At 42.0% G+C, this 25,327-nt stretch overlaps 1 pseudogene; it reads left to right on the top strand.

The window, feature by feature from the left end:
• The first annotated feature begins 6,376 nt into the window (after positions 1 to 6,376).
• On the top strand, positions 6,377 to 15,678 carry LOC127193601 (zinc finger protein 501-like; annotated as a pseudogene).
• The last annotated feature ends 9,649 nt before the right edge of the window (positions 15,679 to 25,327 follow it).

Below are 25,327 nucleotides of genomic sequence, written 5' to 3'. Positions count from 1 at the left end.
TAGTTCTCATAAAACACTTTTTATACACCAGAAAAATCATATTGATGAAAAAAACCTACAAGTGTGAAGAATGTGGCAGATCATTTCACTAGCCTTCCATGCTGAAGCAACACGAAAGAATTCCTTCTAGAGAGAAACTCTACAAGTGTGAAGAGTGTGGCAAAGCATTGTCCTCTGCCTTAACCCTTAAGTGACATAAGGAAACTCATTCTGGAGAGAAACATTTAAAGTGTGAAGAGTATAGGAAATCATTTTACTATCATTCAATGCTGAAGCACCATCGAAGAATTCATTATGTAGAAAAACCCTGTAAGTGTGAATACTGTGGCAAAAGATTCTTCTGTTCCCTACGTGTTCAGGAATATCAAACAACTCATCCCGGAGAGAAACCATACAAATGGGAAGATTGTCATAAGTCCTATTGTCATTATGTAACCTTTCAGAGACACAGGATAGCTCATACTGGAGAAAACCCCTACAAGTGTGACCAGTGTGGAAAATGGTTTTGCTCAGATTCATTCTGAATGCAAACTCTGAGTGTGTGCAGTGTGGTAAATCTTTGTTAACAATTCAGACCTTGTCCAACTCCAGTGAATCTATTCTGCAGTCTATTGATTATTTTGGCATGTCAGCACAAACAAAACTTCCACCAGCACAAATGCTAAGAATGCCATCAGAGAACAGTAGAAAAGTCTCTCTGCTGTAACCTCCCCACCAGTGTCTTCAACCAAGACTTCAACAACTGTGGGATAGTTACACTTGTTATTCCTGTCGGGACATCCAAGCTCCTGTGATATTGCCTACCCTGAGTATGTAAGAAGCTCCATAGACTCACACTTCTTGCCAGGTCGGGCTTTAGTGCAATGGTCCACATTGGTTCTAACCCAGGGTGAATGGTCATTAGTATGTGTCTCCCAGGAAAGGCAAACAGAGCACATTGTCAATCACATTTGGTTCCAGAATAAAAACTCTCTTATTTCCTTTAAGTTCATAACAGTGTTTCTCATATGATTCCAACTGTCCTGTCATAGAAATTTGGCAGCATATTGAAATAAGGACCCAAGCCACATGCAATCACTCAACAGAGGGATGTGATTGCCAATCAAGAACTATTGTAGGTGCCGTTCTTACTTTTCTATTGATACGGCTTCTAAAGAGTCATCTCAAACTTGAGATTACTAATGTAATGCAGACTGTGCAAAGAAGGGCAGTTAAGCCTAAAGGGTAGCAATCATTAACTTATAAATGATGAAATGTCTCTAATGTGCCCAAAATTGTATGTTTAGTCATGTTAAGTACAAATGAAATTTCTTTTTCAGAAATGAGATGGGAAGGAAAGACCAATTGTATCTCTCATTTTATGGCCTTCTGTATATGCTGTTAAAGTACATCATAAAACACATACCTCAAAACAAGTTTAACATAAACCTTCTTTCATATGACATAAAGCTAAAACTCATCTGTAATTATATTGTTTTAAAAAGCTAGTCAAAAGAAAAGATAGTTAACGCTAGTGTTCTATTTACAGTACCCTTGCATGGGAGGACATCCCCAGGCTCAAATAGCACCATTTTCCTTGGATATATCACAGACCATACCAGAGTCAATTGCATGTTAGCCACATTATAAGATAGGGATGTAGGGGGAAATAAGACCTGCTAGACATCTCCTGCTCCTGTCTCATTCTGCTTTTTGGCCTCTGAAAATACAGTCAAAATATCTTTCCAAATGTAATACATCCCTTGACTTTCATTCTGATTTTCAAACATCTTTAATGTATTAAGTTGATCTAGCTTAGTAGGGATTTTTATGTATTTTGGGTTTGTTTTTTGTTTTGTTTCGATTTTTGTTTTTTGGGTGGTTTTTTGTTTTTGTTTTGTTTCGGTTTTTTGAGGTAGAGTTTCTCTGTGTCGTCTTGGCTTTCCTAGAATCACTTGGTAGACCAGGGTGGCCTTGAACTCACAGCAATCCACACAAAACCTAGACACTTAAGTACTGGCTGGCATTCCATGCCCAGCTCCATGTCAGTGATCCAGGCTTCTTCCCATTGTCAATGGTCTATCTATATTCATCTTCAATTTTAGTAGGTACCAAAGGTTCATAATTATGCACTTCCTGTTCTCTTACTTCCTCTGTCTCCTGTCTCTCACGCTTTTGTATAATCATAGCTCATTTTTCTTATTGCATAACTATTTTTTCAATCTTTTTCTGAGTAGGAAAATATAAAGATTGCAATTGAAGGAAGGGAGAGAGCCAGATGTGGTGGCACACACCTTTAATCCCAGCACTTGAGCAGCAGAGGCAGGTGGATCTCTGTGAATTTAAGGCCAATCCTGTCTACAAAGCAAGACCAGGACAGACAGGGCTACACGGAGAAACCCTGTCTCGAAAAACCAAAACCAAAACCAAAAACAACAACAAAAGGAGAATTTCACTCCAGTGCTCACAATTACAATGAGGACTGTGCTGGGTTTTTCAAGAAACATTTCCCTGCTCTCACCTCCTACCCTTATTCACAAGGGATCTGAAATGGAGTTTCCTTTTTCTTTTACCCAGGAAAAGTCCTTCTATATAATTAAAATTGTCTTTTGGGGTGGCTCACTGTGATTTACTTCCTCAGAGGCTCCTCCTATTTCATCCCTTGCTCTAGGCTCAAGGCTCCCGCTGCTTCAGAGTCTCGCTGAGAGTGCAGCTGAATTTGAAGTTGTTGGCTCTGTTTCTTAACAATTAAACTTTATTATACAACCCAACTAGCTTACATAAAAGGGAAAAAAAGTTAAAGTGAAACAAGAGTGAACCTTCCAGTATCCATTCCACGGGATGGGTGTCTCTGGCCTGCGTGCTGGTCTGGCCTGTTCGCTCATCCTCTTCCCAATCCACATGCGCTCAAGCCCAGTCTGAACCTGCTGCTCCTCTCTCTGTCCCCTCTGCCTGCCTGTCTGTCACATGCAAGGGGTAGTCTCCCTCTCCCACATGAAGTACTGGTGCTTCTCTGCAAACGATCTCATTTAAATTTCTTCTCTGCTGATTTCTGTCAAATATCCCCTGACCCCTGTGACATTTCAGTCCGATGTTCTCTGCTTTCTGCAACACTGGTGGGCCTTCCTCTCCAATGATGTTGAGTTTTGCTTCCAACCACACTGAGCGCCATATGAAATGTAACTTTTATTCTCCTGAAGTAATTGTCCTCTTTGAAGCTTACTGCCTCTGTCTGCTAACCTAGGCCTAGTCCTGGAAGCCTCCAGCCTCCATCCAATCTAATCTAGGCCTAGAATGTTTTCAGCCTCCGAGACTTACTGCTGAATAAGGTCACCCTTTCTAGTTCTTTTGGAACTCTGACTGGCTGGTTTCATCTCAGCTGTTCGGGCCCGAACTCTGCTCGAAGCTGACTGACTCAGTCTTCTCAGCCTCTGCCTGAATTGCTCTGCTTGACTTCATATTAACTTTGGCAATCTGTTCTATTCTTCTGGATTCTTCTCATTATTTGTCTCATTCTGTCTTCACCTGTACCTTGCTTGTTCTCTCTCTCTCTCTCTCCTCTTTGTCTCTGTGTGTGTGTATGTCTGTCTTTCTCTCTGTCTGTCTGTCTCTCCTCTCCCTCCCTCCCTCCCCCTCTCTCTGTGTGTGTATGTCTGTCTTTCTCTCTGTCTGTCTCTCCTCTCTCTCTCCCTCCATCTCTCTCTCTCTCTCTCTCTCTCTCTCTCTCTCTCTCTCTCTCTCTCTCTCTCTCTCTCTCTCTCTCTCTCTCTCTCTCTCCTACAACCTGTCTCTGTACAACTGTCCCAGTAAAACACCCTCTTCCCTGTCTCCCTCTGCACTGCTCTCCTAGGTCTTGTTTTTCTTGTCTCTTTTGGTAAGAGTTGAGCATATCCTATCCTGACCCATTCTGTGAAATCTTTCTCTGATTTGTGACTTCGTCTGCCTCTCAACTAGACATCACTTTCAGCATGGCTGTTTCCCTTTCTGGACTAGTATCACCTTCATTGTTTAGGATTTAAAGTATGCATTAAGAGATCTCTATATTCTAGCCAGAGGGATTAAAGGTGTATACTAAGGGCATGTCTCTATTCCAGCCAGAGTAGGCCAGTTGCTGAATCCTCAGCCTGAGGAGCTCCAGCAGCCAGGCCCTGCCCCCAAGACTTCCCTAAGTGTATTAACTGTCCTTTTCCAATAGCTGTAACTAGAGGCAGAAGAGTGCCCAGACCTGGCCCTACAAGATATATACTACCAGTCCCTGAACTGGAAAACCCACTAATCCCTGAGCTCCTCCAGCTCAGGGTTTTAAATTACATCAATCTTCACCTTGGAAATTTCTGCCTGCTAAGAAACCCTGTACCAGCCCTGACTACTGTTTAGTTTTCTTGCTGTTTTCTCCCAGGAGCAGAGGTGGATTCATCCCTCCAGACCCTGGATTTGTCCTTCCAGGTCAATCTGGTTTTTTTTTAATTATGCTTTTATTTTATTACACATGTATAAAACAAACTACATACAGCAGGGAGAACCATGTGACAATCATGAGAATAATGAGTTCGATATATGTTACATTCATAGTGACTTGACCATCTGCATTCATCTCATTTGAAGTAAGTGTTTTTCCTGTCTTGTTGGGTCTAGATTTCCGAATAAGATTCAATATCTATCTTATCTCAACTCTAATAGTTTAACTTCTTTATCTTGATCAAAAACGATCTTGTCCCCTAATCAGCTAAACTTGGTTATCCAGGTCAGTCTCTTGAGATTTGCTGCCTGGTGTGATTCTTTCATCACAAGAAGCCAAGAAACAAAGATGTGGAGCAGGAAATAAGCAAAGAAGTGGAATGGGGCAGAGGTTCCTGAGGTCCTCCGGTCAGCTGCAAACGCCTTCTCAAGAGAGCTGCACCTCTGAAGAAGAGGAGGGGCTAACAGGAGATGTTACACTGCAGCATTCCCTCTCAGTCAGGAAAATGCTCAGCATCCAGCAACCATCTCTCAGTGCTGTAAGGCCTCTACTGAGGGGTATCATAAAGAAGTGTGGAGTGGAAGCTCCACTCTGCCAACAGACTTTCCTACTCAGGAGGCTTCTGCAGCCTCTGTCCCTGCCATAGGTGCACAAGTCCTGGCTCTGTTACCTCAGGATGTGAGCACAAGAAAGCAGCATACTTCCAGCCTGCTCACCTACCACTGGGTTCCTGTAAGGTAACTGGACACTTAGTGAACATCCAGCAAATCCCTGTGACCTCCTGAGCAGAAGTGAGATTAACAATGTCATAGCGTCCATACTTCAGCAATAGGTGAAATTGTGGGATAACAGTGAGTAATGAGTTAAAACAGCGTCAAGTGTGCTGAAGTTGGAACGCCACTAGGTATTGTGCTGGACAATTATTTTGTAAGTTTGTCAGTAATTTGGTGACATCTCAAGCAGGACATTCTGAGTGAGCAAGAGAACCAAAGAGGCAACAAGAGCCAGTTGGGGTTAAAAGAAATTACGGTTGCTGTGGATAATTTGTACAAAGTTTCCAAATTTCTGAAACAATGGAAAATGGGTCTTTTATGGTGGGAGCAGGATGTTAGGTTCTGATGAGTATCTCAAGGGTTTGTCTGCAATGTGCTTTTTGTGAGTGCCCAAGCTGGGAAAATGTTCTTAGTAACACGAAGATGCTGGTGCACTTTTCCTAGTACAAAACTTCTTACATAACCACATGCGTTACATTCAAAGACAGATTTACAGTTTGAAAGAAAAAAAAAAGTTCTCTCAATAAAATTAGCAGTTTTTGTTTTTGTTTTTTTTCTTTTTTACAAACTGTAGTTCAACCACAGTTCTCCATCTCCTCATGCAGATGCATTCATTGTCTCCAGTGGATGTGAAGCAGAAAGATACTTGGGCACAGATCCCACAGGCTCTGGCTCACTCCGTGCTGCATACTCTGCTTTGAATACTACACTAACTTTGGAGCCATCTCAGACCTGATTCCTTGGTCTTTTGTTCCTTAGATGTGTTTGTTTTCATTCATCCTCATCATCGTCATCCTCCTCGCCATCAGACAGGGATGTACAAGGCCGGATTATCCACAGCAAGATAAAATAAGCCCTTACTTTATTAATAATTTAGTTCCTTATTGTGCCCAATAAAGTAAAAGTCAAATCCTTAGAAAAAAAAAAAGAAAGAAAGAAAAAGAAATTAATGAATGTTAAAATAATTTTCATTCTCATGCTAGTGCATTGCTTCCTTATTTTAAAATACAACTGAGTCAGAATGGTTTCTCGGGCTGTAGTAAGATCAAAATTACAACAAACAGACCAAAAATTACTGATAAGCCTAATATCTCTGTCAAAGGCTCGACTCACATTCACATAGCTACTACTGTGGATCTGGGGCCTGAAAATCACCCTGATCCCCATGGCTGACCTGCAGAAGCCTCCTCCCATACTCCACTGCGAGTTGCCAGGGAGAAATCTAAGTGCCGAAATCTCCCTTCCCGGGAACCAGAAATTCCTTCGCACAGCCTTCTGGGAAATGTAGTCAGGATACTGTGACATCACAAGGAGCCGTCCAGGAAATCCTTATCCGGCTTTTGGTTTACACAAGTCGGTCCTTAAAGTTGGCCAAGAGTCTTATCCTGCTGTGCTTTCCTGTCGCGTCTCAGACTTGGAGGTAGGTCTGGGGAGCAGCGCAGCCTGAGGCACTGTGTAGGGTGCCAGGTATGTCGTGCTGGGAGCAGAAAGGGGCTGGGCAAGAGGGAGTGGACCTTGAGGAAGAAGGTGTTCAGAGGTGCTGTGCTGCAGTGGCTGGGACACATGAGATGGCAGGTCAGGGATGGGGGAATGGGATTGTGCCCTTAGGGTTTCCTCAGAAGCTCCGTGCAGCCCGAGTACACCTTGGGCTTCTGGGAACCAGTGCTGCCTGGTAGTGGTGGACAGATGACAGTGCAAGGTCCAGCATTGCTAGCGAATGGTGGTCAGCTGACTACCTGATCCTGAGGAGCTGCAGGGAGCTCACTGAACTGCTTTGCTGGGAAGCATGTTTCACTAGCTGCCCCATTCTCACATGGATGCTGTCAGATTCCTCAGTACCTTCAGAGCTCTTGGGCTTTCTGGTCCCTCAGCCGGCCAATGTAATGGCCTTGAGGTCTGGTTGTGTACATTTACTCTATCAGTTAAAGAATTAAGAAAGGGAAGATCAGAGCATCAACAGGTTGCAAGAGAGAAATGATCGAATACAGGAGACTAAGAAGCCAGAATGAGCTGCTATAGAAAAGCTTTGAGGAGGGAAGAGAGAACATACTTGCATGAAATACACAGAGTTGCCCATTGCTGGAGAATCAATCTGTACCGAACTTCACCTTGAGGGCTGTGTGTTCTTAAACCTTAGAAAGGGTCCTATATCCCTAATTTAGGGTTCAGAAAGTGCAAAAATGACAGAATGCCTGCTGCCCCACAGTGGTTGTGTATGCATGTTGTTTTGTTTTGTTGAGATAGGATTTCTTTCTCTTTGCTGCCCTGGAACTCAGAGAGATCCTCCTGCCTCTGCCTCCCTAGTGCTGGGTTTGAAGGCTGACAACATCATGCCCAGAGTGTCAGCATGTCTCAATGTGGCCTTGAAAGTGTTGAACCAATCCATGAGCAGGGCCAGAGAAACAGGTGAACAACTTGCATGGCCTTGTTTTAGGCTGCCAGGCTTTGTGTCAGGTCAGCAGGGTGAGGAAGAACTCACAGACCTATGTGTGTGTAGTCACCAGATTTAAAGGAGCCAGACCTGTGATAGAAAAGAAACTGCAGCCTTACTCTGAGGCGCATCCCTGTCATCTGCATCTGTGAGGTGAGGCAGGACCCTCAGGTCTTTTCTTGCTACAGAGCAAATTCAAGGCCAGCCTAGGCTACCTGAGTCTGCTTCAAAGAACATTCAACCATATTGATGGACATGAGAAATGCTTCCTATGGTCATTTCAGTCCTACAGTGATCAGAAGACAGATCCATGTGATCAACACTTTGCTGACCTTTCAGCTACATGTGCTTAACTTGTGGACACATTACAGGTGAAAGTCACTAACTTACTCTTGATAGAGACATTGCATTCGGGTGAATAGATACTTGTTCACATTTACTGTGAGAGGAAGAATTCTCTTTTTCTTGCTTAAATGTCTGTATTTGAAACGAATATTCATTGTTTTTTGGATACTAATTTGTGTTAGATTCAGTCATGACTTGAAGATGCTTTTCACTGAATTCTTACAGTTTGCTGCTTTCATATTTCCTGAGACACCATTATTCTTGATTTCTTTTCTGCAGTTCTTGAAAGATGCCGGCATTTACATTCCTGTGTGTTTTTTGCAGCGGTAGCTGCAGCTGAGATACTTTCCCCTGTCTCTGCACTAGAGGTCCAGCTGTGTGCAGATGTTTCTTACAGTCAGCACAAAACCACTTCCTCACTGTCCCTCCCATGGGTACCGCCATCTCCAGCCAGTGAAGCCAACTGCTGATGTAGGGTTCCTTCCTCTTCCCCAGGTGTGAGTCCAGCTCCCCTTGGTGTGTAGTCCTCTCGCTGCTCCCAGGCTTCTTTCGTTGTGTTCTAGTGTTAGCATGAGGGAAGCAGTTACTTGTTACATCGCAGGCATGAGCCCTGCTGTGTCAGACATGTCAGATCTGGAGAGCTGTGGAGAGGAGGTGTGCCAGGTGATGACATTCAGACCCTGCTGGTGTGTATGTTTACGTCAGAGGCCATGGAGAGAAATTACAACAGATTTGATCAGGAGTCAAACGTGATGGCAAGGAGTAAACCTGAGCAGCACAGGGTTTCATTGTGTTGTCATTTTCTGTTGTGAACGTGTCTGTCATAGTGTCCTCCTTAGTCATTCTCAAATGCAAAAACATCTCAGTGACATATCTTGAGTTGAAAGGTGTCTGGTTGCCCTGGCAATTCTCTTAAAGTCTGCACAGCATTCCACTGTTCTCTTCTTTCCAGGACCTATGTAAGAGTAAGTCAGCTGTAGAGAACACAGGTCTCCACTCTTTCCTGGACACCCTCCACGCACTGGTGCTTCAAGACTCAGGAAAACATATGGACTCTTTAAAATCCACAAATTCAACTAAACACCTAGTGTGCAGTGCAAAGCATGGGGTATTTGTTTTTGAAACTAATCCCTGTTTCCTAAGAGGACTCTATTTTGGGTCCTCCATGTTCTTTTAAGGTTTAACCCACTTTCTCAAACTTACAATTTTAGCATGCATTTCCTCAAAGAGAAAATTAATGATTGCTTCGTACCACTGCTATTAGGGTAAAGCCCTGGGACAAAGACATAGTAGTTGCTGCTTAGTCGTGTGTGTTGTGGCACTCAGTCCATTCTTGTGTGGATGCTCTCACTTTACATTTCTACTGTCTTAAGTGCATAGTACCCACCTGATCTTATAGGATCTTTTTACCATGTTTTTCCTTGAAAATGGATCCAGTGAGAGATCATGTGAGTTCCTTTGATGCATCTAAGGAATATTACTCACCAATGTAAGAAACACTTCTTGCTCTCTTTCATGCTGGACAAAGTCTAGATTTGTGCTCACAAGCACATGATGCCTGTGTTAGGGTTTCTGTTGCTGTGATACAGACCATGAGGAAAGGCAACGTGGAGGAGAAAGGGTTCTTTTCAGCTGACAACTTTAGGTAAAAGTCCATCCCTGAGGGAGTGGAGGCAGGAAGTGGAGCAGAGGCCACAGAGGAACACTGCTTACTGGCTTGCTTTCCTTGGCTTGTCCAGTATGCTTTCCTATACCACATAGAACCATATCCCCTGGGCTGGCATCATCCCTACTAGGCTATGGCATCTTGATATCAATCATTAATTAAGAAAATTATGCTTCTCTCTTCTTAAAAATCCCTAGCTAGTGTCACCTTGGCAGAACTATCCAATGCCTCTTGGTATTTATAAGATTATTAGTAGTTTTAATATATTGAAGGTGTGATATCATTTGCTGGTCTTTGTTTCAGGAAATGCTGTCCTTCTGGGATGTGGCCATTGACTTCTCTCCAGAAGAGTGGAAATGCCTGGAGCCTGCTCAGAAGAATTTGTACAAGGATGTGATGTTGGAGAATTACAGCAACCTTGTGTTTGTGGGTGAGGAGTGCATCTATAGTGACTTTCTATCTCCCCACTTTGTACAATGCCTTGTGGGAGTATTTGCTTTTCAACAGTGACTATCATAATTTTTTAAAGAACTAAGGCAGTGTGCTGTATGGTTAAGAACCATTTCATTGTTTTTCAGTTTGTGTGTTTAACCTGTCTGTGTTGGAAACGTGCATCCTTCACTGCTAGAAATGAAAGGGAAGTGAGGCATGAAGCACACTTGTTAAATGAAGTGTTTCACAATTCAGTTTTAATGTCTTTCCCTTTAAAGGAAACTCAGAATCTGGACATTGTACATTCCTTTATGTATTGTAGTACACCTGTTAGAAGCCATTTAAGGAACTAATTATCTGCAATCATTTATTGCATCATCTCTTTTCTTATAAATAGCACTGTAATGGAAGAGACATACATGTCAATTACCAGTAGGAGAACACTTAAACAATCTTCTTCCCTTTTCCTACAAACAGGTCTTGCTGTCTCTAAGCCACAGGTGGTGACACTTCTGGAGCAAAGACAACAGCCTATCGATGTGCAGAATCAAGCAGAAGCCACTGTGCCTCTAGGTGGGTAGGAAAGAGGGGCCATGAGAGCCAAAATGTGGGGCAAAGATGCAGCAAAAGGCCAGACTGTCCTGTGTTCCTTGGAACATGTTGTTGTTTAGAGAACTCTGTAGGTCTCTCCTAAAATGGTGTCCTGCTAATGATCAGTTCCAATTGCCAGAGTCTCCAATTGGCTAAGCATTTAACACAGTCAGCAAAGACTTACATGACTAGATATTCATCTTAAGTCAATGTTTATTAACATTAGTAGACCCCAGGACTCAGGAACACTGACAGCTTTGACCATAGAGTATGTGATCTTTAAGTCTCATCCTCCCCCAGTCCTGGATAGCAGTTAGAAGGCCCATCCCTTGCCTTAAGCTCTTAAGGGTTTGCCTAGATCTTTGGTTATTTTTCTTATCTTAAATAACTTAGCACTTTTATTTGAGCTATGACTTCACGTTATTTCTTTGTAACCTAATAAAATGGATTCACTGGTCCTGAGACAGAAAACTTGCATGGCAGCAAGAGGTTTTCAGATGTCAGTAACACTGGATAAGGGAACAACTTCTGTGAACAAGCAAGGGATGAAGAATTGAACAGGAAGGAGTTCAGTCTGTAGCTGAATGAAGAATTAGTTGAGACTCCTCATTTGCTTGGTTCAGGTATATGATGTAAAGATATTTTTCTTCTCCTGGCTCAGTTGTTGTCTGGGAGGCTTACTGCCTCCTCCCGATAACCGAGGCCTGGAAGCTTTGAGCCTCCATACAATCTCACCTAGGCCTAGAATGTTTTCAGCCTCTGAGACTTACTGTTTCATGAGCTCACCCTTTCTTGTTCTTTCTGAGCTCTGGGCTGGCTTGTTCAACTCAGCTTTTCTGCCTCAAACTCTTCTCCCAGCTGACTGATTTAATATGGCTTCTCTCTCGGCCTTAAATTGCTCTGCTTGACCTCAAACTAACTCAGCAATCTGCTCTAATCTTCTGGCTTCTCATTTTCTGGCTTCTTTTCATCTTCATCTGAGCTCTCCCTCTGCAACCCACCTCTCTATTACTGTCCTGGTAAAATGCTGTGGGCCGTCTCAGTCTGGTATAGCTCCTTGGGAACAGCGGTTCTCGAAGCATCAGTGGACAAAGATAGGTGAATTGACAAACAGACAAACCCAGAGGTATTGTTTGCAGACAAGCAAGCTAGGTTTTTATGTACATTTTTTAAACGAAGAGTGTTTTTCATGGTACAGGATGCAGAGTAATAATGTTGTCATCAATCCTGAGTCATCATTCTTAAGTCATTCGGTTGGTATCAGTATGATGTGCCCTCTTTATCGAAGGTCAATGTTCTCTCATTCTGCCAAACATCTGTGAGTCAAGACATGATTTTCTTAGCTCTTCTGTCACTATCTGGAGCTTTCTTAAACACTTTATTTGTAAGTCATAACATAAACTATGATTGATCCTTAGCTATGTTTTTATTAACAAATGGAGCAGAACCTGAGTGGCCCTTGGCTGCAGTCCCAAGTCAGGGCGTCTCCTAGCAACACAGTTACGTTTCAAGAGTTCTGATAAGAAAGTGAAAACAAAGGCAGAATATTCCAAAACAAATAAATAAGAAGAAAGGCTGCAATCAGTACCAGGAAAATTAGGTTGGGTTTTGGTGTCAGGAAATACGTAGCTCTTTTCTAGAGTCTCTGCCCATGGTCTGATTGGGGAACTCATTCTCTCGCTCTCCCTCTAAGAGTAAAGATGTTGACTGGAGAAGTAGTGTATGGATTTTTTTCTGTTACATTGTCTTTTGTCATTTCTGTGTCTGCTGAATAGGTGAGTGACTAATCTACTTAATGTGTGTTGTCGCAGCTACTGTCCTATGCCTTACATTGTGTCTCATACCAGTGGCAGGCCAGGGGGCTAACATTTCAGAAATTTTCCTCCATAGATTCAAACAATTGTTTTATGTTGTGAACAGGGGGTCTTCTGAAGCTGCAGGTGAGGCTGCATGACAGTGTTTTCTCAACACTATTGGTGAGCTCGGGTGAGCACACGATAAGAGTCAGGCAAAATGGAGTCCCTTTGGGCAGTTCCGTGACTGACCTTTCACTGCTTCTCCACCCCAGAGAAGCGCACACTTTTACAGAGCTCGGTGCAATGCCATTGTAAGACAACAACGTCCCACTTGAGTTTCCTTCCCGCCACTTACACTCACGGCGCGGGGAGTCATCCCGCCAGAGTCCTTTGTGAATGGTGAAGATTTCCTCTAAATGTTTTCTCATTGTGTACTCAGTAGTAGGAGGGAAACGGCTGCCCTTTGTGGACAGAGAGTCAGATTAAAACTGTCTTCAATTAGGAGAGTGTGCTGAACAGCTCATCAGTACACTTACAGATATTTGTGGATTGAAGGCTTTTTCTTTCTACTTTATAATTTGATACTTTGAACTATGCATTGCCAATAATCACTTCTGATATGTACCCTAGATCTTTCAATGAATGGCTAAAGCCCATTTATAAAACACATGAGAACAGTGCAAGATAAAATATCTATGTGTGAGGTTACAGAGATAGCTCAGAGGGTAAGAACACTAGCTCTTCTTCCAGAGGTCCTGAATTCAATTCCTACCAACCACATGGTGGCTCACAAACCATCTATAATACGATCTGGTGCCCTTTTCTGCCATGTAGGCATACACACAGGCAAAATACTATAGAAATAATAAGTAAATAAATCTTTTTTTAAAAATCTATGAGCAGTTGGGCAGTGGTGGTGCATGGGGTGCATACCTTTCATCTCAGAGCTGCGGAGGCAGAGGCAGGTGGATCTCTGTGAGTTCAATGCCAGCCTGGTCTACAGAATGAGTTGCAGTACAGCTTGGACTACACAGAGAAACGGTTTCAAAATGTGTGTGTGTGCGCGTGTGTGTTTATGTTTACATATATGTATTCATGTGTATGTATGTACCTATGAGCCCTGCTTCTGTGAACTTCCACTTCATTGGTAAACACAAGCCTCCTCTTTTTATACTTTATTCATGGTCTCTCTCCATTCAGTGCTCAACAGTTCTTTAATCTTGTTAATGACTTGGAAATCTTAGAAAAAAATGTCATTTTATCCTCTGGATGTGGCGGCTCACTCTATTAATCCTGGCACTTGGGAGGTTGAGGATCTTTGAGTTTGAGGCCAGCCTTGTCTACATAGCAAGTTCCAGAATCGACAGGGCTAGACAGAGAAACTCTGTGTCAAACCAATCACAAAGAAACAAAGATTTAGGTAATTTTGTCATCTGTTCAATTGACAGATGTGTTATCTGTGCAAAATTTCTGTTTTTCACATGTGAAATTCAGTATTTTTATCATGACTTGTTATCTTTCAAATAAATATTTTTTTGTCATCAAAAGAAAACATAAAATACTCTATTAAATCGTTGAAATGTATTATCTAATCTTGACATGGACAGTCTGCTTGTTATGTAACATATCATTTATCCCTTCAAAACTGAAAGTCTATGCTTAGTATAAATGTTGTGTATTTCGATGTTCATCCAGTCTCACAATCACAATTAATTTTTTTCTTCTTCAGGCTTGGCTACTTTATAATTTCATGAGTGTCTGGCTATATTGCTTGATGGGCTTGTTTCTGTTAGCAAGATGTCCTTGCAACTTCCTTAGCTATTTGACTTTGAATTCTATGCCATCTCTTCTGTGTTCTATTTGGTTGTGCTCTAGAAGGATGGATTGTTTCCACCTATTTTATTTGTGAATTATGCTTAGTGCATTTTGGTGTTGAAATATACAGTGTTTTCTCATTGATGCTTCAATGTGTATGGGTAAATGGATACATTTTAAAGATAAGCCTTATAAATATAAAGATACTGCTTAACTTTTGTTCACATCTCAACTTTGCCTCAACAGCAATAACACCCAATGATCATAACTATTACATAAAGGCCACTGATTGTAAATCACTCCTTGTTCAACACCAAAGAACTCATACAGGGCAGAAACGCTACAAGTGTGAAGAGTGTGGTAAGGCCCTGAGTTCTTGTTCAACCCTTTCTATACACCGGAGACTTCACACTGGGGAAAAACCCTACGAGTGTAAAGTGTGCCATAAGGCCTTCAGTACTAGCTCATCACTTTTTATACACGAGAAAAATCATACTGATGAAAAGCCCTACAAGTGTCAGGATTGTGGCAGAACATTTTATTACCCTTCAATGCTCAAGCAACATCAAAGAATTCATTCCGGAGAGAAACCCTACAAGTGTGAGGATTGTGACAGATCATTTTACTATCCTTCAATGCTGAAGCAACATCAACGAATTCATTCTGGGGAGAAACCTTACAAGTGTGAAGAATGTGGCAAAGCATTTTTCTCTGCTTTAATCCTTAACCAACATAAACGAATTCATTCTGGAGAGAAGCAGTTTAAGTGTGACGAATGTGGCAGGTCATTCTACTATCATTCGGTGCTGAAGCAACATCAAAAAATTCACTCTGAAGACAATCCCTACAAATGTGAAAAGTGTGGCAGAAGATTTTTCTGTTCTCATCACCTTAAGGAACATCAAACGGTTCATACTAGAGAGACACCCTACAAGTGTGACAGATGTCATAAATCCTATCGTAATTATACAACCCTTAAGAAACACAAGATAGCTCATACTGGAGAGAAACCCTACAAGTGTGACCAGTGTGGCAAGTGCTTTTTCTCTTCCTCATCCCTTAGAAGGCATCAACTAATTCATTCTGAACGTGATTCCTACAAGTTTGATCATTGTGGAAAAAGGTTTCCCCTTACTCCAAACCTTCAGGAACATCGAACAGTTCATGCTGAAGACCAGCCCTACAAGTGTGAAGCGTGTGGCAAATGTCTTTCCTCATCTTACTCCCTTCGAAGACATCAAAAACAGATCCACTCTGAAGAAACTCGCTACCAGTGTGGGAAATGAGGAACGGCCTTTGTTAACCTTTATAGCCGCACTGAACACAAGGCAGTCCACATTGGAGAGAAGTCCTACAAAGTTCATAACAATTTACAGTTCTTCAGCCCTTAGAAGACATCGAATGATTCATTCTGAATAAAAACCCTGTGAGAGAGTGCAGCATGGGAAATCTTGGCTAACAGAATTCAGACCTTGTCCAACTCCAGTGAATCCATTCCACAGGCTATTAATGATTTTAGCATGTCAGCACAAACATCTAACTTCCACCAGCACAAACGCTAAGAGAATTATCAGAGAACAGGAGAGAGTTCTCTTTGCTGAAACCTCCCCACCAGTGTGTTCAAACAACATGCTTCCATCTTGCATGGGTTGATGACTTTCTTCTTTAACTATAAGTGCTCGTGAAACTGTTGTGTCGTAACATGATCCTTTGGGTTCTGTGATTTTGAGATGGGGGCTGTGGTATAGTTACAGCTGTTGTCCCTGTCGGGACATCCAAGCTCCTGTGATGTTTCCTACCCTGAGTATGTAAGAAGCTCCATAGACTCACACTTCTCACCAGGTCGGGCTTTAGTGCAATGGTCCACATTGGTTCTCACCCAGGCTGAATGGTCATTAGTGTATGTCTCCCAGGAAAAGCTAACAGAACACACTGTCAGTCACATTTGGTTCCAGAATAAAGACTCTTATTTCCTTTAAGTTCAGATCAATGAGTCTCCTATGACTCCAACTGTCCTTTCATAGAAACTTGGCAGCATATTGAAATAAGGACCCAAGCCACATGCAGTCATATATGATTGACAATCATGAAGTGTTGTATGTGCACTTCTTACTTTTCTATTGATACGGCTTCAAAAATGTCATCTCAAACTTGAGATTACTAATGTAATTTAAACTGCAAAGAAAAGCAATTAAAAGCTAAAAGATAACAATCAGTAACTTATAAATAATTAAATGTCTCTAATGTGCCCAAAATTGTGTGTTTAGTCATGTTAAGTACAAATGAAATTTATGTATAGAAATTTTTTTAAAATTATATTTCTTGTTTTATGGTCTTTTGTACATGCTATTAAAGTATATCTTAAAACATGTACCTCAAATGAATTTAAAATAAACTTCGTTTAATATGATATAAAATTAAGAGTCAAATGTAAGCATATTTTTTTAAAAGGCTGGTTTGGGAAGTAGAGTGCTGGAGCTAAAGGTGTCATATTTACAGTACCCTTGCATGGCGGAACATCCCCAGGCTCACGGAGCACCATTTTCCTTGGATGTGTCACAGACCGTATCAGAGTCAATTGCATGTTAGCCACATTACAAGATAAGGATGTAAGGGGAAATAGGACCTGTTGACCTGCTGTTCCTGTCTCAGCTTCTAGACTATATCAGGAAAACCTACACACACACACACACACACACACACACACACACACACACACATACACACGCGCACGCACACACACACACACATATATACATAGTTTTATATATATATATATATAGAAGTTGATTTTCTCCTCACATCTTACATGACAGTTGGATGGATTAACATCTTGCACAGTGGAGGAGCCCGTACCCACATCTTAAATCTCTCAAGCCTCAGAGAGGCAAATGCCAATTACTCTGCCTTCAGTGTCTCCCCTTGTGACATATTAGGATGCTGTGAATAGGGGAACCCTGTATCTAAGCTGCCACTTGACTGGTACTGCATTGACATCATAGTTCAATTGGCCGTGCCCTTTCCATGACTTTCAAAATTCTCCCCTCAACAAAGCGAGGTCCAGGATGACAGGCCAAGGCCTGATTCTGTAAGGAATCCCAAGGAAAGACTTAAGTAACATAAGAAAGTCAGCCAAGAGGCCAGTCAGCACAGCAGGCTGAGCTATGGGCACACATTTAAACACCAAGCTGCAGGTGCCATCCTGTTTATCCAGCATGTACATCTAAGAAGGCAGCACTACCTGAGGAGAAAGAACCCTGGACCATAAATGTCCAGCCAGGCCAGACCAGCCTCTCAGAGTCACCTTCCAGGGACGATAAAACCTGCTGTTCAGCTCTGCTCCCCCTGCCAGCCTGGAGGCCAAAGTGTGCACATGGCAGAAGCTTGAGGTAATGAACAGGGTGATTGGAGATAGGGGGTCCCTCCACCCCTTCTTCCCTTTGGCCTCAGGGCACTATTTGCCATCTTCTTTTGGTTTTACTTAGGTTGTCATTGTTGTATACATCTAGATTCTGTCCCAGTAGGGATGGAGGAATCCTTTTTTAGACTGTGGAAGAAGATACAATTTATTTGCATGAAGAGGCTCCAGATGGGAGGAGGTATCGTGTCAGGATAACCTGACCTTGCCTACAATCTGCATTCTCTAAAGAAAGCAGCAAACACAGAAAGTCCTGGAGAGCAAGCCAGTAAGCAGCACCCTTCCATGATCTCTGCACCCGCTTCTGCCTCCAGGTTCCTACCCAGTTTGGATTCTTGCCCTGACTTTCTCTGAAGAAGACTGTGGAAGCTTAGACCAGATTAACCATTTCCATCCTAAATTGCTTTGGTCATGGTGATTCCACATTGTTGGGGGCTATGCATGAGGAATAGCCATACAGTTCTAGAGCTCATGGTAGGCAGCCCACCATTTAGCATATCCACAGTGGGTGTGTCTTGGTGTGGCACCACACCGGGAACTGCATGACATGAGGACTTCATGCTGTTGTGGAGCATAGCTCTGCTTGTTATTATCCTGTGGCCTTTATAATCTTCCTAGTATGTGAGTTGCATGAGTACTCTAAGGGGGCTTCTTGCCCCTCACTGGGCAGTATCACTGGCACTCACAGTAATGATGCTTGATCTCTTTCACGCATTGCTGTTGGAGTAGATTAATTATTCAACTACCACCCCTGAAAAGAACCTACAGCATGATTAGATAAAAACGTTTTTTGGTTTGTGGGCTGGAGAGATGGCTCAGAGGTTAAGAGCACTGACTGTGCTTCCAGAGGTCCTGAGTTCAATTCCCAGCGACCACATTGTGGCTCACAACCATCTATAATATGATCTGATGCCCTCTTCTGACCTGCTGGTGTACATGAAGGCAGATAACTCTATAATAAACAAACAAATATTTTTTAAAAATTTCGCTAGTGGCTCTGATGCAGAAAAATCTTAGTGAAAAATAGGTTGGTTAACAAGGTTAGGTAATATTTGCTATTGGATCTGATGTATAAAATATTGGAGAACAATTTGAAGTTAAGCAAAAGCACATTCTTCTTTTTTTAATTTTTTTAATTAATTTATTCTTGTTACATCTCAATGGTTATCCCATCCCTTGTATCCTCCCATTCTTCTCTCCCTCCCATTTTCCCATTATTCCCCTCCCCTGTGACTGTTCCTGAGGGGGATTACCTCCCCCTGTATATGCTCATAGGCTATCAAGTCTCTTCTTGGCAACGTGCTGTCCTTCCTCTGAGTGCCACCAGGTCTCTCCCTCCAGGTGACATGGTCAAATGTGAGGCACCAGAGTACGTGACAAAGACATATCCCACTCTCCACTCAACTGTGGAGAATGTTCTGACCATTGGCTAGATCTGGGTAGAAGTTTAAAGTTTACTGCCTGTGTTGTCCTTGGCTGGTGCCTTAGTTTGAGCGGGACCCCTGGGCCCAAATCTGCCTATCATAATGTTCTACTTGTAGGTTTCTAGGACCCTCTGGATCCTTCTACTTTGCCATTCTCCCATGCTTCTCTCATTTAGAGTTCCAATAAGATGCCCTCCCCTCTGTCCCAGTTTCCTGGTAAGTGAAGGCTTTTGTGGGACATGCCCCTTGGGCTAGTATGCAGATATAAGTGAGTATATACCATTTGACTCTTTCTGCTTCTGGGTTAACTCACTCATTATGATCATTTCTAGCTCAATCCATTTATCCACAAATTTTGGGAATTCCTTGTTTTTATTTTTATTTTTTTTTTAATTTTTAATTTTTTTTATTAATTTATTCTTGTTACATCTCAATGTTTATCCCATCCCTTGTATCCTCCCATTCCTCCCCCCCCCCATTTTCCCATTATTCCCCTCCCCTATGACTGTTCTTGAGGGGGATTACGTCCCCCTATATATTCTCATAGGGTATCAAGTCTCTTCTTGGCTACTTGCTGTCCTTCCTCTGAGTGCCACCAGGTCTCCCCCTCCAGGGGACATGGTCAAATGTGAGGCACCAGAGTACGTGAGAAAGTCGTATCACACTCTCCACTCAACTGTGGAGAATATTTTGACCATTGGCTAGATCTGGGAAGGGGTTTAAAGTTTACCTCCTGTATTGTCCTTGTCTGGTGCCTTAGTTTGAGCGGGACCCCTGGGCCCAAATCTGCCTATCATATTGTTCTACTTGTAGATTTCTAGGACCCTCTGGATCCTTTTATTTTGCTGTTCTCCCATGCGTCTCTCATTTAGAGTCCCAATAGGATGCCTTCCCCTCTGTCCCAGTTTCCTGGTAAGTGAAGGCTTTCGTGGGACATGCCCCTTGGGCTAGTATGCAGATATAAGTGAGTATATACCATTTGATTCTTTCTGCTTCTGGGTTAACTCACTCATTATGATCATTTCTAGCTCAATCCATTTATCCACAAATTTCGGGAATTCCTTGTTTTTAATAGCTGAATAGTATTCCATAGTGTATATGTACCACAGTTTCTTTATCCACTCTTCTACTGAGGGACACTTAGGCTGTTTCCATGTTCTGGCTATTATGAATAAGGCTGCTATGAACATGGTTGAGCAAATTTTCTTGTTGTGTGCTGGGAATTCCTTGTTTTTAATAGCTGAGTAGTATTCCATAGTGTATCTGTACCACAGTTTCTTTATCCATTCTTCTACTGATGGACACTTAGGCTATTTCCATGTTCTGGCTATTATGAATAAGGCTGCTATGAACATGGTTGAGCAAATTTTCTTATTGTGTGCTGGAGCATCTTCTGGGTATATTCCAAGGAGTGGAATAGCTGGGTCTTGAGGAAGCCCTATTCCCATTTTTCTGAGATAGCACCAGATAGATTTCCAAAGTGGCTGTACTAGTTTGCATTCCCACCAGCAATGAAGGAGTGTTCCTCTCTCCCCACATCCTCGCCAGCATGTGGTGTCCCTTGAATTTTTGATCTTAGCCATTCTGATGGGTGTAAGATGGAATCTCAGAGTTGTTTTGATTTGCATTTCCCTGATGACTAAGGAAGTTGAGCATTTCTTTAAGTGTTTCTCAGCCATTTGATATTCCTCTGTTGAGAATTCTCTGTTTAGTTCCAAGCCCCATTTCTCAATTGGGTTATTCGGTTTGGTGGTGTTTAATTTCTTGAGTTCTTTATATATTTTGGATATTAGACCTTTGTCAGATGTAGAGTTGGTGAAGATCTTTTCCCAGTCTGTAGGCTGTCACTTTGTTCTCTTGACAGTGTCTCCTGCCTTGCAGAAGCTTCTCAGCCTCATGAGGTCCCATTTATTAATTGTTGACATTAAGGCCTGGGCTGTTGGTGTTTTGTTCAGGAAGTTGTCTCCTGTGCCAATATGTTCCAGGCTCTTCCCCACTTTTTCTTCTAAGTGACTTAGTGTCTCTGGTTTTATGTTGAGGTCTTTAATCCACTTGGATTTGAGTTTTGTGCAAGGTGACAAATATGGGTCCAGTTGCATTTTTTTACACATAGACCTCCAGTTAGACCAGCACCATTTGTTGAAGATGCTATCCTTTTTCCATTGAATGGATTTGGCTTCTTTGTCAAAAATCAAGTGACCATATATGTGTGAATTCATATCTGGGTCTTCAATTCGATTCTACTGATCAATCAGCCTGTTGCTGTGCTAGTACCATGCTGTTTTAATTACTATTGCTTTATAGTACAGTTTGAGATCAGGTATGTAGATTCCTCTGGAGTACCTTTTATTGTACAAGATTGTTTTAGCTATTCTGGGTTTTTTGTTTTTCCATATGAAGTTCAGAATTGAACTTTCAATGTCTTTAAAAAATTGTGTAGGTATTTTGATAGGGATTGCATTGAATCTGTAGATTGCTTTTGGCAGGATGGCCATTTTTACTATGTTAATTCTTCTGATCCATGAGCAAGGAAGATCATTCCATCTTCTCAGGTCATCTTCAATCTCTTTCTTCAGAGTTTTGAAATTTTTTTCAAACAAGTCCTTCACTTGCTTAGTTAGAGTAACTCCTAGATATTTTATATTGCTTGTGGCTAATGTGAAGGGTGTGGTTTTCCTAATTTCTTCCTCTGCAAGCTTGTCATTTGCGTATAGGAAGGCTATAGACTTTTTTGAGTTAATTTTGTATCCAGCTAATTTGCTGAAGGTGTTTATCAGCTGTAGGAGTTCTCTGGTGGAATTTTGAGGGCCACTTATGTACACTATCATATCATCTGCAAATAGGGATAATTTGACTTCCTCCTTTCCCATTTGGATCCCCTTGATCTCCTTTTGTTGTCTTATTGCTCTGGCTAGAACTTTGAGTACTATATTGAAGAGATATGGAGAGAGTGGGCAGCCTTGCCTTGTTCCCGATTTTAGAGGAATTTCCTTGAGTATCTCACCATTTACTTTGATTTTGGCTATTGGCTTGTGTATATAGCCTTTATTATGTTGAGTAAAGTGCCTTGTATCCCCGATCTCTCTAAAACTTTAAACATGAATGGGTGTTGGATTTTATCAAATGCTTTCTCTGCATCTAAGGAGATGATCATGTGGTTTTTTATTTTCAGTTTGTTTATATGGTGGATTACATTGATGGATTTCCGTATATTAAACCATCCCTGCATGCCTGGAATGAAGCCTACTTGGTCATGATGAATGATATCTTTGTTGTGTTCTTGTATTCGTTTTGCAAGTATTTTATTTAGTATTTTTGCATCGATGTTCATGAGAGAAATTGGTCTGAAATTCTCTTTCTTTGTTGAGTCAAAAGCACATTCTTAATAGTAAAGCTAGGGCCTTCTTGAGGTTGGAGAGAGAGAACAATAGTCCAGAGTAGCACTGGCTGACGTGACTCTCTCAAGCTGGGCCAGTGATTGAGATGGTGATTCATTTCCTTATGCAAATTTTTTGCCTTCAGTTTCCTGATATGATTTGATAAAAATTATTTTTATTAGCTGTTCTCTTTTTTATTTAATTTATTTATTCAGATTACAACTCAATTGTTATCCAATCACTTGTATCCTTCCATTCCTCCCTCCCTCCCGCTTTCACACTATTCCTCTCCCTTAGGTCTATGACCGAGGGGGACCTCCTCCCCCACTATGTGGTCATAGGCTATCAAGTCTCATCTTGGTAGCCTGCTTATTCTTTCTTTGAGTGCCACCAGGCCTCCCCACCAAGGGGAGGTGGTCAAATATGAGGCACCAGAACAAAGCAACAGCCCACAGATTGGGAAAAGATCTTTACCAACCGTACATCTGACAAAGGTCTAATATCCAAAATATATAAAGAACTCAAGAAGCTAAACACCACCAAACCAAATAACTCAATTGAGAAATGGGGCTCAGAACTAAACAGAGAATTCTCAACAGAGGAATATCAAATGGCTGAGAAACACTTAAAGAAATGTTCATCTTAAAAAAAAAAAAAAAGAAGAAGAAATGTTCATCTTTAGTCATCAGAGAAATGCAAATCAAAACAACTCTGAGACTCCATCTTGATAAAAAAATTATTAATGAATAGATGTGCACCAAGAGGATTTAAAGTAGAAATGGGTGATTGTTTTTTATATAAAAGTTTGTGTGATTGTTTTAAGATTTCTATAAGATTATTTTTTAAGATAACTAATTCTTTGTAACTGCAAATTGCTGCCTGCTGGTAAAGAAAAACTGGCTGAGGGTCTGGGGAGATAGCTCAGAGTTTAAGAGCACTGCCTGCTCTTCCAAAGGTCCTGAGTTCAACTCCCAGCAACCACATGGTGGCTCACAACCATCTATAATGTGATTTTGTGCCCTCTTCTGGTATGCAAGTGTGTACATGCAAGCAGAACACTGTATACATAATAATAAATAAACCTTTTTAAAAACTGGCTAAGAAGTTACCTTGCTTGTTCACACTTTGTTAATATGTAACAAATTGCTTAATTACAAATGTATATGGGTTCTTGGGAATAATTTTCATATTTGTTTCTCACCCATGGTACCTAAAACATTTCATCATGTGAGGTTATTGGGGAACATGTTTTTCTTATTCGTGCTCATTGTAATTGGTCACTTAAAGAAAAATAAAATGTAACCCCATTGTGATTTTATACTGCTTGAAAGATCTTGTTGGGATATACAAGCTGTGGGAGAAGTAATAAAGTTGTTGGAACTCGCTCTTCAGAGTTTGATCCATCCAACAAGTGTGTGTGTGTGTGTGTGTGTGTGTGTGTGTGTGTGTGTGTGTGTGTAAAAAGTTAGAGAAGCTTGTTGGCACCTACCTGCCGGAATCGTACTTCATCATCAAGCGGAAATGTGTCTGTATAGTCTTTTCTCTCCTCCTTTCCTTCCTGTTTTAGACGCTCTGCAGTGACGGGTGGGAAGCCCTTCTACAACCAACAGCTCTAGCCCACGTTCACTATAACAGTGGAAGCCCATGCCAGGAAGCTACGTGCACGGTCCCAACACCAGCAATTTACTCCTGGCCCCTCAGTTTGCACTATCAGTGGAAGCTGCTGTCAGTAACAAACAGTTCTGGCCTGGAAAGTTAGCCTCAGAGAAAGTCCGCGGGGGGACCAGGCAGCTGGCCGAGCTACATCCTACCTCATTTTCCTCTGTTCATGTCCAAGCTGCTCTTCAGCACAACACAATAATGACAACCTAAGTAAAACCAGATGTTGGTCTGATGCCTTTTGATGCTGATTATCACTTTGCTGTCTCTGTGACCCACCTTTTGATTAATAAAAAGCCATCCCACCTGGGCAGGGCAGAGGAGCTAGAGGTGTGGCTAAGGAGAGAGAGAGAGAGAGAGAGAGAGAGAGAGAGAGAGAGAGAGAGAGAGACTGACTCCTGGGAAGGAGAAGAGAGACCGCCGTGAGGAGGAAGGAGAGAGACCCTGAGAGGAGGAGAGGAAGGCCGCCATGAGTCAGATGGAAGAGAAGCACATGGCCGGTATAAACGGAGATTCAACCCAGATTAAAAAACATTAACAAGTATTTGGGATTATGAATGGGAGGTAACTTGATAGAAGTTATTAGAAGCAGATAGCATGGGATTGGGGCAGGGATCCCGTACCTGCCTCGCTATGGGAAGTACTTTAGAGGATTGATGTCTGCCCTGCCCCAGGTTAACGAAGGCTATTTTAATATATAACAAGTGTCAGTGTCTTGATTGATCGCTAGCCAGGCCTACTGATAATACACATAATTAAAAACAATAACCAAAGGATCACTGCAAATAGTGCCCTGAGGCCAAAGGGAAGAAGGGGTGGAGGGACCCCCTATCTCCAATCACCCTGTTCATTACCTCAAGCTTCTGCCATGTGCACACTTTGGCTGGCAGGGGGAGCAGAGCTGAACAGCAGGTTTTATCATCCCTGGAAGGTGACTCTGAGAGGCTGGTCTGGCCTGGCTGGACATTTATGGTCCAGGGTTCTTTCTCCTCAGGTAATGCTGCCTTCTTAGATGTACATGCTGGGTCCACAGGATGGCACCTACAGCTTGGTGTTTAAATGTGTGCCCATAGCTCAGCCTGCTGTGCTGACTGGCCTCTTGGCTGACTTTCTTATGTTACTTAAGTCTTTCCTTGGGACTCCTTACAGAATCAGGCCTTGG

This window comes from Acomys russatus, chromosome 9 (assembly GCF_903995435.1).
Source record: "Acomys russatus chromosome 9, mAcoRus1.1, whole genome shotgun sequence".
NCBI classification, from domain to species: domain Eukaryota; kingdom Metazoa; phylum Chordata; class Mammalia; order Rodentia; family Muridae; genus Acomys; species Acomys russatus.
The sequence above is the reverse complement of the archived record's forward strand: the minus strand, read 5'-3'. Positions and strand labels throughout refer to the sequence as shown.